The sequence below is a fragment of the Pseudorca crassidens genome, chromosome 4 (genome assembly GCF_039906515.1).
Source record: "Pseudorca crassidens isolate mPseCra1 chromosome 4, mPseCra1.hap1, whole genome shotgun sequence".
Classification (NCBI taxonomy): domain Eukaryota; kingdom Metazoa; phylum Chordata; class Mammalia; order Artiodactyla; family Delphinidae; genus Pseudorca; species Pseudorca crassidens.
This window is the reverse complement of record NC_090299.1, coordinates 42,086,168-42,099,394: the sequence shown is the minus strand read 5'-3', so window position 1 is coordinate 42,099,394 and position 13,227 is coordinate 42,086,168. Positions and strand designations below refer to the sequence as shown.

The window sequence follows — 13,227 nt, the reverse complement described above, 5'->3', positions numbered from 1 at the left end:
GGCCTCTGGAACAAGAGGATTCTGTTTGGGTTTAAACAGATGCTCACATTTAAAGATGAAAGCAGAGGGCCCAAATATCACTCTCCTGGGAGGGGGAAGGTGAAAGCTATGTTGCTAGTTGGCAAAGATGTAGCTTTTGTTCATAATGTTCTGTTTCCTAAGAAATCCTGTCTTTGCTCTCAAAGAAACATCTCAATATTAAGTAGAATTTCTCTTTCATACAAATGCTTAAAAAAACCCACATGCACTTTAAATTGTATTTTCTATTTTGGGAGGAGGGGGTGATGAGAGGGAGATGGGGCTCTTAATCCAGCAACAATCTCTACAGCTGTGTCTATTATTGGTGGGTTCTAGAATAACATCCGTTCCTATGTATTTATGGAAAGGCGTCCTTAACTAGGCCACAGAAAGAGCCAGCGCATCTATAAATAAATTAAGGAGGCTACGAGGCTCGGGTGGTGGCCCCTCTGGCTGCAGCCCTGCTGCACAGCTGTCGTCTTTGTGCCGGGCTGGGCCTGCCCCATTGTGGATGCGATTACCCGGAGGGCAGGGTGGTGCGTGAGGGGCGGGGAGCACCTTCACCGGCGGGCCTCGGGGATTGACACCAAAGGTGGGCTTCTCGCCGCTGTGGACTGGACTCGTTTGGCTGGGAGCTTCCGGCCTCTGTCTCGGGCAGTACAGGTTACCAGGCAGCAGTCACTTCCTGAGAGCCAGCTGCACCCAGCCCGGGTTCAGGCTGAGCTGAGTTAACAGATGGTGGTGTTGGGATGGCGGGGACAGAGCAAAAAGACAAGAGCAACAAAATAACCCCGAATATGTAAGTTTAAACAGAGCAAGGAGAAGGGGCACAGGCATGAAGGAAGATTTTCCCAGAGTTTGGGAGCCCAGTTGTTTTTTCCCACCCCCTAGGACTGGTGTGCCTGCTATAGGCTGCTCCCTCCAGAACAGGCATCAGGCAAGAAGGATCCAGGGTTCAACTGGCAGGATTTTTCCTGTGCACTCACTTAAAGATTGAATTAAAAAAAAAAAAAAAAAAAAGGCAGTTCTTTCTATTAGAGAAATGCTGCAAAAAATGAGCTTCTATTTGTTTGGTAATCATTTCTAGATTTCCTGGGAATCTTGTCTTGGAAAGGACCTCACTACTCAAAGCAGTGGTCCCTGGACCTGCAACATCAGCATCTCTTATTCAAAAAGCAGGGTCTCAGGCCCTCCAGACCCTATGAATCGAATCTGCAGTTATTTAAGATTCTCACATTCCATTTGGAAAGCTTACTATACTGGTCTTTAACCCTGACTGCACAGTTGAATCACCTGGCATCATGGGTTGACTTGTGTCCTCCAAAAAGATGTTGAAGTAGAAACCCCCAGTACCTGTGATTGAGAACTTGTTTGGCAATAGGGTTTTTGCAGATGATCAAGATCTTAGGATGGGCCCTAATCCATTATGACTTATGAAAAGGGGAGATTTGGACACAGAGACAGACACGCACGCAGGGAGGCTGCCATGCAGAGATTGGCATGATGCATCTATAAACAAAGGAATGCCAAAGATTGCCAGTAAACCACAGGAAGCTGGGAGAGAGACACGGATAGATTTTCCCTCATACCGTCATAAGAATCCAAGTCTGCTGGTACCTTGATCTTGGACTCCTGGTCTCTAGAACTATGAGATAAATTTCTGTTATTTAAGCCACCCAGTTTGTGGTAATTTGTTATGACAACCCTAGCAAACTAACACACCCAAATCCTTCTATGAAAAATCCAGGGTTTTGAGCTCTGTCTGACAGAGAATACCCAGGGGTGGGGCCAGTGGACTTGCATTTACTAAATGTCTTTTGGGCGATTCTGAAGTAGCTGGTAGTTTGGAAACCAGTGGTCCTGTCTACCTATTATCTTGTGCTCACCCATACAGCATCTTCCTTAAGAGCAGATGCTTGTATGTACCAATCTGCTTGTAAACTTCCGGTGATGGAGAGCTCATTGCCTGATGGGGAGGCCCTGTATATCATGGAAAGTTCTAATTGTTCAGAGAAACCTTTAAATAGAGCTAAAATCTCCTAACATTTTCTCTATTGTAAATATGAAGAAACTGAGACCCTGGAAGGTTGAGTGACTTGCCTAGGTCCATACAGTCAGTATGGGGCCAGCTACAGATTTGAATCAGGCAGTTGCCTGAGTCCATCCTCCTGACCACTTAAACTACCCAGATGACCCCTAGTTTACAAAGGGCCATTATAACCGTGCTCAAATCAAGAATCCCGCCAACCTTGGGAGACAGAGAGCCAGTGTCCCTCCCTGATCCTCACACTTGGATGGAGGGATGAGAGGGTGGAAGGTGAGATCGGGAGAGGGAACTGTGTAGTCCTCTAGGTGCCTGGGCTATGGGATTTGCCACGTGTCCATCCAGAGCGTGGATGACTTGGCTGGAGAGGCCAAGGTGTGGATTTGGTCCTTGTGTCAGGCCTGCTTCTGACCCTCATCCCTGAGTGTGTCTCTCCTGCTCTCTTGGCCCTCAGTGTTCACAGCTGTGAAACAGGGACAATAGACCCTTCCTTTTCTACCTTCTAGCAGCCTTGAGGGGCTCCACCGAGATCAGGAATATGCCTTGTGCAGTGCAAATATGATGATTGTATTATAACTTGATGTGAGAAGAGAACTGAGGTACTTCTATGAAAAAAACACTTCTCAGGGCTTCCCTGGTGGCACAGTGGTTGAGAGTCTGCCTGCCGATGCAGGGGACACGGGTTCGTGCCCCGATCTGGGAGGATCCCACATGCCGCGGAGCGGCTGGGCCCGTGAGCCATGGCTGCTGAGCCTGCGCGTCCAGAGCCTGTGCTCCGCAACGGGAGAGGCCACAGCAGTGAGAGGCCCGCGTACCGAAAAAAAAAAAAAAAAAAAAAAACACTTCTCACTAGGGCAACTTTGGTAATTGCTCTTTCTGACCAACCATTTGATTTCTGCTCAGTTTCTACCAAGCCCTTTCCAGGCGTGAGTGGAAATGGGTATAGGGAGGATGTCAGGGGTGGGGTCTTTCTGAGAGCTATACTGCCCTCTCCCTGGACGTACCCCATAATGGACCTAATCTTCAAAATCAAGGACAGTGTACCCCTCTCTTTCCAGTAGGTTGCATTTGAGCTAGATTTTCCTGGGGCAGGGCTGTCCCTCTTTCCCTAGAAACCAAGATTCTCTCTACCCACTGGACCCATTCGTTAGTGTTCAGAAGTCTGGAAGCTGTTATTATTCCCATCCCTAAATTTTCTCATATACTTCTTTATCAATTCATTCTACAAATATTTCCTTAGTGCTTCCTCTGGCCTGGATACTGTGCTGGGCCCTGAGAATATGAAATGGATTAAGATGAGTTCTTATGCTCCAGGAATTTACAAGCAATCCAGTCTCAGAGCTGCACATATTTCCACGTTAGTTCCCAAGGCTGTCTCTGCTTACAAGCCTCTCAGCAAACCTTCCTCCTTTTCTCCCACCCCCTTGCAGTGCGGTGGACTAGGTAGAGATGACAGCTGAGGCAGAAAGTATAAGCTCTGTCCTCATTCCTTGCTGTGTAACCTTGGGCACGTCACAGCCTCTCTGAGGCTATTTACTCGTCCATGAAATGAGGTCAACAAGAGAGATATGTGATAAGATTCAGTGAGTATTTTCTATGAACCAGACAGTCTTCTAAGTGTTTTATGTCTTCATTTTACAGAGGAGGCAACTGAGGCAAAGAGAAGTTCATTAACTTACCAGGTCACAAAGCTAGTTGTTTGCAGAACCAAGAGTCAAGCCCAAGCTCTAGGGCTCCAGAGCCCAGGTCCTTAACCACTGTCATATCTGGCCTCCCTAAGCTGTCCATTATCACTTGCCCTTAGGGGGCAAGTGAACAGACAAAGTACTCCATACACTGCTGCTGAAATGGATGCAGGAAGAAGATGGTGATGATGAAGAACAAATTCTTTCGTCAGTAAAGGAGTGAAATTTCTCAGTCTTATTTGTTGATTGATGGATAGATGGACGGAAGGATAAAGGGAAGGAAGGAAGGAGAAAGAGAGAGTGTTAGAGTTATATACAGATGACACAATCATGCACAGCACAGAAGTATTGCTATCCCAATTTTTTTTTTTTTTTTTTTTTTGCAGTACGCGGGCCTCTCACTGTCGTGGCCTCTCCCGTTGCGGAGCACAGGCTCCGGACGCGCAGGCTCAGCGGCCATGGCTCATGGGCCTAGCCGCTCCGTGGCATGTGGGATCTTCCCGGACCGGGGTAGGAACCCGTGTCCCCTGCATCGGCAGGCAGACTCTCAACCACTGCGCCACCAGGGAAGCCCTATCCCAATTTTAAAGTTGAGGAATTGGAGGCTCAGAGAGGTGATGTGCCTTGTCCCAGGTCAGACAGTGGCAGAGCTTGGAGTTTACTCAAGAACCGTCTGATTCTGAAGCCAGTGCTCTTCTTATGTCTCTCTTAGCTCCTGGGCAGACGGGAATCAGCAATTCTTATGTACAGTTGACATTCCGCCTTCTCTCTTGTTCCCTCCTTCATTTATCAGCAATTCATGGGACAATTTCTGTACATTATTTATCATGGAGAACTTAACGAAAACAATCCACAATCCCTGCTTTTAGGGAGATACTATATGTAATAGATATTGATAATAATATATATAATATATAAATTATTATATAATTTTGCCTTCTACAAGAAACAAGACTTACCTAAGGAATCCCCACTTCAAATGAGGAGGAATCTGGATCCAAAGGAGAGGCTTCCTCCCTCCTCCCTCTCATGCTCTCCTTTGTTAGAATCTGCATTTAAATGCTGCTTGCATTGTCAATGGACCTGATTTGTACAGTCTGAAAGTCAGTTTAGCAAAGACAAATGAACTGTCTCTTTCTACCTTCAAGGTCTCACAGTAATAGGTAAATTTACAACAGTGTTATTCTAATGTCTTTGTTGCTTAAACAGATTGGCTTTTCACTATGATGTCCTAGGCAAGTTCTAAGATATCACATGTTACAAATCAGAATAAGGATGATTTATGTAACATTCACATTGGTGAAAAAATGCAAATAAAGCAGTACAGTACAAGAATGATCAAAATAAAAGACAGGTATTATTTCTTTTCCCAAGGGAAACCTGTACAGATTTAACTAAAGTAAACTTGTCCAGAGAAAACCTAGGGCTCAAGATAGTTAATCTTCCTTAGAGATTAAAAGGAAAACAGTATCTATTTATCCCCTATATTTTGCTAGGCAGTGAGACACTCATTTAATCCTCCCAGCAACCCTAAAATGAATATATTATTATAGAATAGAAATGGGAATTATCTGAGATGATGTAAGTAAGAAGTTATGTCCATTGCCTGGCACACAGTAATTGTTCAATAGTGGTGGCCATTAATACTATTGCTTAAACCCATTTAATAGATAAGGAACGTAAGGCTCAGAGAGATTCGACAACTTGCCTGTAAAGTTACTTGCCTGTAGCTAAGGGGTGGCAGAGCAGGAGTCCAACACAGACCAGTCCGGCTCCAGAGATCACGCATACACTTCCTGCAGTGCCATGTAGTTACCAAGTTGCAGTTTTTGGAAGAAAGACAAAACTTGACTTTTCAGCTAGTGGGAAACAGCAGCATAGCACAGGGAGATCAGCTTGGTGCTTTGTGACCACCTAGAGGGGGGGGATAGGGAGAGTGGGAGGGAGACGCAAGAGGGAGGAGATATGGGGATATATGTATATGTATAGCTGATTCACTTTGTTATAAAGCAGAAACTAACACACCATTGTAAAGCAATATACTCCAATAAAGATGTTAAAAAAACAAAACAAAAAAAACCAATGACCTGGAGTTCTGGTTCCCCTAGGTCTGCCCTGTTCCCGGTGTGTTTTTCTCTTTTCTCTAAATATCTAGCCTCATTAATTAGAGGCCACCATGCAGTTCCTTTTGTAACTCCTGATTAGCTCAAAATTGTAAAGGAAACATGGGAGAAAACAGAAGATGCCACTGCCATCTGCTGCAGGTCTTTCTCGAGCCCCATGCCGACAAGTCCTTCTCTCCACTGTGACTCACACCCCATTGCCTGCTCCTCCCCACCAGGCAAAGCTAGGTTATGACTCATTCTGGCTTCTGACAGGCTCAAAAGAACCATAAATTTAAACCCAGTCCTTCAAGGTCAAGGAGCACCATAGTTCTTTAAGCCTCACCATTGTGGTTTGTGCACGCCTTCTCCTTCAGCCAATGGGAACTCTGTGCCTCTGTGGGGTTTTTCCTTTCAGCTAATTGCTCCTTCCTTGGTCCCACCTTGAGAAAGCTGTAAGTAAAGGAGGCATTCCTGGGTCAGAGGTCAGGTCACGGATGCTCCGGGGCTGAGACCTCAGGTGAATTCTGGGGTTTTGCAAAAGAGAAATTGGGGAAGTCAAGTCCTCTCTTAAGTGAAGCTCATTAGGCATCCCAGCAAAAGCAGGGACCCCTTAGTGCCGTGTCATCACAGGCTACTGGGCCTGTGGCTTCATGGGCAGGTTATAATTAGCAGACAGCTCATCCTGGAGGAAAGCAGAGAATGAGCCTCGGAACTTGTCCTCTTGCCTCCGGCTTGGCTTCCCTCCAGCCTGCCCCATCATCATGTCATTCTCATGCTTAAGATCTTTAATGACTTCCTTTTAACCTCTACTTAACAACAGGAAGAATTTTTATATAGTTTAAATGGAAAGGAATAAAACCCACTTCTCTCCCACTGCCTCCCTGCTTCACCTGCCCAGCTTCTTCTGATCTCTAAGGTTCAGCTCTGCTGTGGACTCTTCTGATTTGCTAGGCTGAGCCAGGTGCCTACTGTGTGCATTTGTTACACATCTTGGACTTCCTTCTAGCTCAGACCTTACTGCACTTCACTGTACTCTGGTTTTCTATCTAACCATCTATCTTAATCATGCAATGAGCTCTTCAAGGGACAAGACCCTATTAGCACAAGTTACATAGTAGGTGTTAAAAAATAATGGGTGACATAGCAGGATGGTTGAGAAACTTATCTGTGTCTCTCTTTTGTATGACTGCAGATTCACTGGAAATGAAGGAAAGGTACCCCTTTCTGTGTTACTGAGATCTGTATTTCCTTTGCTCTTAATAAAGACAATCAATAAGCCTTTTTGGGTTTCAAGGCTGAAAAAAGTAAGTGAGCAACCCACTGAAGTATAGTCTAAAGTGGAGATGGGGCCTCTTCAAGGTTTGAAGAAAGTGGAGGCACAATCAGTGAGATGATTGGGTCAAGGGCATGATTGTGGGGATGTTTAGAGAACCACTTCAACTGAAAGGTCATGGTAGCCATCATGGTGGCCTGTGCCTAAGTGCTAAGTGCAGTGGCCTCCGGAGCCCTAACAGAGTTCCCTGTGGCTGAGCTGGTACAGAGGGAGGGGGGTTGCTAGCACAACCACACATTTTCTGGTGGCCCATGACAATTGAACAAGGACTTCTGTACAGCAACAGCAACACTAGGGACTGGAAGTGAAAACTGAGGCTGTTGTCTCCTTACCACCCCACTCTCTCTCCACCATTTTCCTGGATCTAATAAGCCTTAGAATTCTTATATGATCCCAATGAGAAAGAGGGATTGGTGTGGATATGGCTAAGATTTAATTTCTTTGATAAGTAAGGGCTTTATGGGAATACTTCTACATAATGAAGATGCCTTGTGAACAAAAAGAAAATAGACCACTAGCCTTGCAAATGAATCAGCTGGAATGAGAAAGACTTCAGTCCAATAAGCATGTATGGAGCCTTAGCTATAGGCTTGGGGCTGAGAATATCATGGTGGATAAGCCATGGACCCTCCCCATGATGTTCCTTTGCAATCTGTGAGGTAGACCAGATGGCCACATAATCAGGAATTTCAATATAATTTGTTGTATGTTGAGGTAGAAGGAAGAACTGAAGGGAGGGGAACGTAGCCTGGACTGGGGAGGCAGGGAAGATTTTCTAGGATATATTGTACCTGAACTGGTCCTTGGAGGTAAATGAACTAAATTTATGATAAAAAGGAGAAAGGGTATTCCAAACATCAAGGAGACAATGACAGAAATTTGTATGAACTGTCCTGGGTGTGGGGACATTTATATGTACTTGGATGTTACGGGAAAATGAAATGTGTGACCTTAATGGTGGAAGATGAGGTTAGAATGTTAAACATGTCCAGAGCCAGAGAACCCTGGACTAGATCCCAAGGATGATGGGCAGAAATCGGAGGGTTTTAAGCAAGTCAAATTTCAGCTTTACAAACATAGAGTAATTAATGCAATGCTAGGTCTTATCATAAATAAATCCTGAAACCTCAGTGGTTTTATGCAGTGTCCATAACAAGAATAATGGTAATATGATGATGATGATAATGACAGCAGGTAACAGACAATGCTTAGTGTATGCCAAGATTACTCTAAGTGCTTTACAAATATATCTCTTAATCCTTGTAACAATGTTACAAAGTAGAATTATTATCTATTGCCATTTGACAAGCAAGAAAATTGAGTCAGAAGAGGCCTCGGATTTAAGATATAACTGATTCTGGATGTACAACACTAGAACTAACTCTAAACACATCCCTGGGAATGAACAACTCTGGGAGATGGGGGATGTGGTGGGTAGGAAAACAATCCCTGACCACTGGGAAGGGTCCTGGAAACAGAGAAAATGGCCTGGAGTGTTGAAGTGTGTGGAAACTTGCGGGGAGAGAAATGGTTGACGAGTGCCATTCCTCAATATTTTGTCAAGGAAGGCACAGATACCAAATGGTTCATGCATTCTTTCAGCCATTATTGAGCACAACTCTGTGGCAGGCTGTGGGATAGGTTCAAGGATGTGCCCCCTCCCTGGCTTCCAGAAGCTTCTGCATGATTCCAGGAAGGGCAGAGTGACAGGCAGGCAGAAATCTGTAAAAGCTTTCCTTTACTTTTCATCCATCCTATAATAAGTATAGGTCATTTTTTTGCCTGTCCCACATTCGTTTTCTTTCTTTTGATTTTCCTTTTAGGAATTATCCCTCAACCATGTTGTGCAACACTCATAGGGTTGGCCTGAGATCCAAACCAGAGTGGTCAGGCATTCTGTCTCTAGAATTTGACTTTTGAATGGAGTGACATAGTAATGAGAAATGGTTGTAGCTGCTTCATCTAGTACTCTGAGGAGGCTTTCCTTTGGTTCCTGGAGCCTAGGGCCCTGAAGGTGCACAGCTTCTTTTCTTCATAGCCATGTGTTTTCCCATATCCCATACACACACACACACGAACACACACACACACACACACACACATATAATCATATTGTGTATAAATGTGTATGTCTATATACATGTTTGTGTGTATGCTTTTTTTTTTTTTTTTTTGCTTATATTGGCCAGTTGTTTTCTGTTGCTTGCAACCGAAGACATTTAACTAACACATATCTTTTTCTGTTATCTTTCTGCCTTGGTTTTTCTACCCGTAAAATGGGAATAGTAAAACTTACTACTTACCCTCAGGAGCTTGTGTAGATTAAAGGTATATGTCAATAACATGCTTTCAGATGCTTGGATGAAAGTTGCTATAGAACTACAAAGTCTCCTTCTCAATTTTAGCCGTACTTTCAAAGAGGGACTTCCTTTATATACCATAAAACAGCTTTTATCCTGAGAGGATGTGTTCCTCATTTTACTGCCTCTGTAAACAGTTCAAAGATTGCTCCATACTTGCTGTGTTTCCAAAGCTACTATTCGAGATGAAAGCTCAGCTTTATTTAGCGTGAGAAGTAGCTGTGTGATACGGGGAGGTGATGTGGACATTATTGATATTGTGTGTTAGTGATAAGAAAGCTGGCTCAGATTCTCAGGTTGTTACTTTTTTGGCTTTTTAGGGTTAATACTCACATTCTTACCTCAAGTCAAAATAAAATATAAAATCCCCACTCATTTTAGAGCAAAAAGAGTTGCATCATATAAGAGCATTTGGCAATTATGAAAGTATGTACCATAATAAAAACTACAACACCTACAGGTTCTAGAATATTTTATGATTTTCAGAACACCTATACTTTTCCTTAGGCCAGTGTAGATTCTATAGTATCTGGCAGTTGCCAACTATACATAAGATTCCTGAGTTATTATTTTAAGTGAACCATTTTTATAATATGCAAACATTATGACAGCAATGCACACTCATCAGGGGAAATTTGGAAATGTAGAAGGGTAGAAAGATAAAGAAAATACATCAGTATTTCAACAGACTTGCTGCCTTAAAACAACAATTTATTACATTTTCATATATACCAATTTTCTTTTTCTAGGTACTTATTTTATAATTATTTCCTATTAGTTGATACAATTTTACATCCTGTGGGTTTTTCTTTTTTCTTTTCCTATTACATTACAGCTCTAGCAGTTATCTATTTTCACCCCAAAACTCAGTGGGTTACAATAAGAACCATTTGGATTGCTAATGAGTCCAAAGGTTTGCTGGTAGGTTCTTCAATTTCTAGTCTCACCTGGGCTTGCTCATGGGTCTGTCATCAAGTGATCCTGGCTGGGCAATCTCACTTGTTTGGTGGTTCACAGCTCTCCTACACTTGGTCTCTCATCCTCCAGGAGGTCAGCCTGGAGTTGTATTTGTGATGGTGGCAAAATTCCAAGAGAGAGAGAGCAGAAACAGGAGAGGCTTAGGTGCAGACCAGGCCAATCATTATTGCCACCGTGGTTGTTGCCAGTGCAAGTCACAAGGCCAACCTGGATTTGAGGACTGGTCAGGTAGCCTCCATGGCTCCATGGGAAGGGGCTAGTCATCTGCAATGGTCAGGGATAGAAGGTGGGGTGAAGAATTGTATCTAGAGTTTGGTTTGCAGTTGCTCTCCCAGAATAACATAAGCACACTCTGTATTAATTCAGAGACATATATAATGACTTCATAGTATTACACTAAGTGACACCATCACAGACAACTTAAACATTCCCGTATTTTAAGTCATTTAGGATTTTCTGCTCTGTTTGCTGCAGCACAAAAACAGTTTTGTGAGGAACAAACCTTTCTATTTGGGGTTATTTTAAAAATCCTAATATAGAATCACAGAAGTGAATGTATTGTTTAAAAATTTATAAATATTTTTATTGTTCTTCCTTCATTCTTCCAAAGCACTGTGCAAGAGGCTTATACCAATTTAAATCCACATCAGTAGTATATAAGGGCTCACTTCACTGCACTGCCACCTGTATTGACTACTTAAAAAACAAATCTCTGCTGAAACAAATTAGGAACCTCCCCACCCCCAGCATTTCTTTGATGTAACTGGTGCATTTATTTAACTGCTAATAAAGAAAGAGAAGGAGGGATCCAGAGAGAAAAAGAGGTTTATATAGTCAAACAAGATTAGGAAATGCTGTATGTCGCATTCCTATCTTACTTAATCACAATGGACACACTCTGAAGAGTCCCACAATAAAGTAGTGTGTTCAACTTTATTGTTGAGTCAGTGTTTCCTTAATTAATTTGATCACAGAACACTCATTTTTTGTATAGCATCAATTAACAACCTTAGCACAACTGTTTTGAGTTGTGCTAAGTTTGAGACATTCTTGAGTAAATGCTGCCTGGATAAAACATGGTAGTTTTTCCTCACGGTGGGAATTTCAGATGCCCTGCAAAGGCAAGAGGGGTACTAGACACATCTGGGGCTCCTGATCATTCCTAAAATCATACTAAACTTTATGAAAAAGAAATTAAACTTGTCAGTGAAAATGTTCAGCTTCTCTTTCTTCCTAATCATTCTCTTTGCAGTGATCACCCCAAGAGCTTTCAGGTTTTGTTTGAAGTGATGCATTCTTCCCCAGAAATAGCATGCTGGCATTTTTCTCTTCTTTACATTTTCACAATAAAACATATCTGACTAGTGGCTCAGAGCTTAAGGGCTGGCCCTTTTCCAGGACTTTGCAGCTCTAGATATGGTCTGCAGACCAGCAGCACCTGCACCATCTGGGAACTTGGTAACAATGTGGGGTCTCAGGCCCCACCGAGACCTCCTGAATCAGAGTCTGCATGCCTTTTTGCGAGATGTCTTGGTGATTCACTGAGTGCATATTAAAGAAGTGGAAGACCCATCCAGGGGACACCCGGCTAACCTAAATGAACTTCCCCTTCCTCCTGACCATTACTTTGTTATTCAGTCACCACCACCAGGCATGGCAGACTCAGTACGCATATATTATTTTCTCCCTTAAACTCTGGCCCGTGTGTGGTCACAAGCCCATTCTCCTAATGCTTTTAAGCATAGTTGAACTTACTAGAATGAAAACAAACAGAACATACCAAATACAGAGGCAAAGCAAAGATAAATTAAAAAAGAAAAAAAAATAAGGTTAAACCAAGTCTGGGTTCCAGGTACGCAAGCCTTCATCCATTCCTTATCCTGCCCGTGGAGACTTGCTTTCTAAGTCCCAAACAGCAGGTGCAGCAGCCCAGGCCCCTTCTGTGTCCTGGCCACCTCTTTCGTCCCACCTGTCTAGTCCTGTTCCTTTCTGGAAGGAAACTTCTCACAGTTCACTGGCATACCCCGACCCCTACCCCTTTGCCCCAAAATAGGGAGATATCTTGATTATTCTGTGGTCAGGTCACTTTCTGATTTCTTGTGTCTTTCCCAGTGATTATTCTGTGGTCAAATCACTTTCTGATTCATATCAAGTATTTCCTCTCCCAGCCGCCCCAATTCCACCACTATTTCTCTTTAAAGAAAGTCTGCTTCAATCCAACTTACAGGGCAGTGACTTTATTGTAGCAGGTCCCTCAGTCTAATCATAGCAAATTATTCAAAATTATAAAGTACTAACTAAAGGCTTTTTATAGAGTTCTCTTACTTAGGCACTATTCAGAAGTAGTTAAAAACATGGGTCTAAGGGGTCCTTATTCTGCTACTTGTTAGCTGTGTGACCTTGGACAAGTAACTGAACCTTTCTGTGCCATGATTTACTCATCTGTAAAAGGAGGATAAGGGTAATGGTAATTCCTGTTTCTTAGAACCAGGATTGGCTGCAGTATTTGCAGGGCCTAATACTGACTGAAAATGTGGGGCACCTTGTTCAATAGTTATGACCTTTCTGGGGTAGGAATTCAATACATTTCAGTTGTTAATAAAGCTTAGGGAAGTATGTATTATTTATCTTATTTTACAAAAGAAAGAACTGAGGATCTAGAAAATAAAACAAAACAATTTACCCAACAAGGCCAGACAGCTGA

At 43.1% G+C, this 13,227-nt stretch overlaps 2 long non-coding RNA genes across 8 annotated transcripts in view; one reads left to right on the top strand and one right to left on the bottom strand.

Moving 5' to 3' along the window:
* Positions 1-13,227, top strand: part of LOC137223567 (uncharacterized) — a 386,144-nt gene that overhangs the window by 128,444 nt on the left and 244,473 nt on the right. The gene's annotated exons all lie outside the window — the stretch shown is intronic.
* On the bottom strand, positions 246-6,533 carry LOC137223565 (uncharacterized). Of its 2 annotated transcripts, XR_010942920.1 has the most exons (4): positions 6,196-6,533; positions 4,707-5,661; positions 3,742-3,981; positions 246-741 (listed from the first exon to the last, which is right to left on the bottom strand). It is a non-coding gene; the product is annotated as an uncharacterized lncRNA (long non-coding RNA). The 2 variants fall into 2 exon arrangements; XR_010942919.1 differs by lacking the exon at positions 246-741 and having other exon boundaries at positions 3,628-3,981.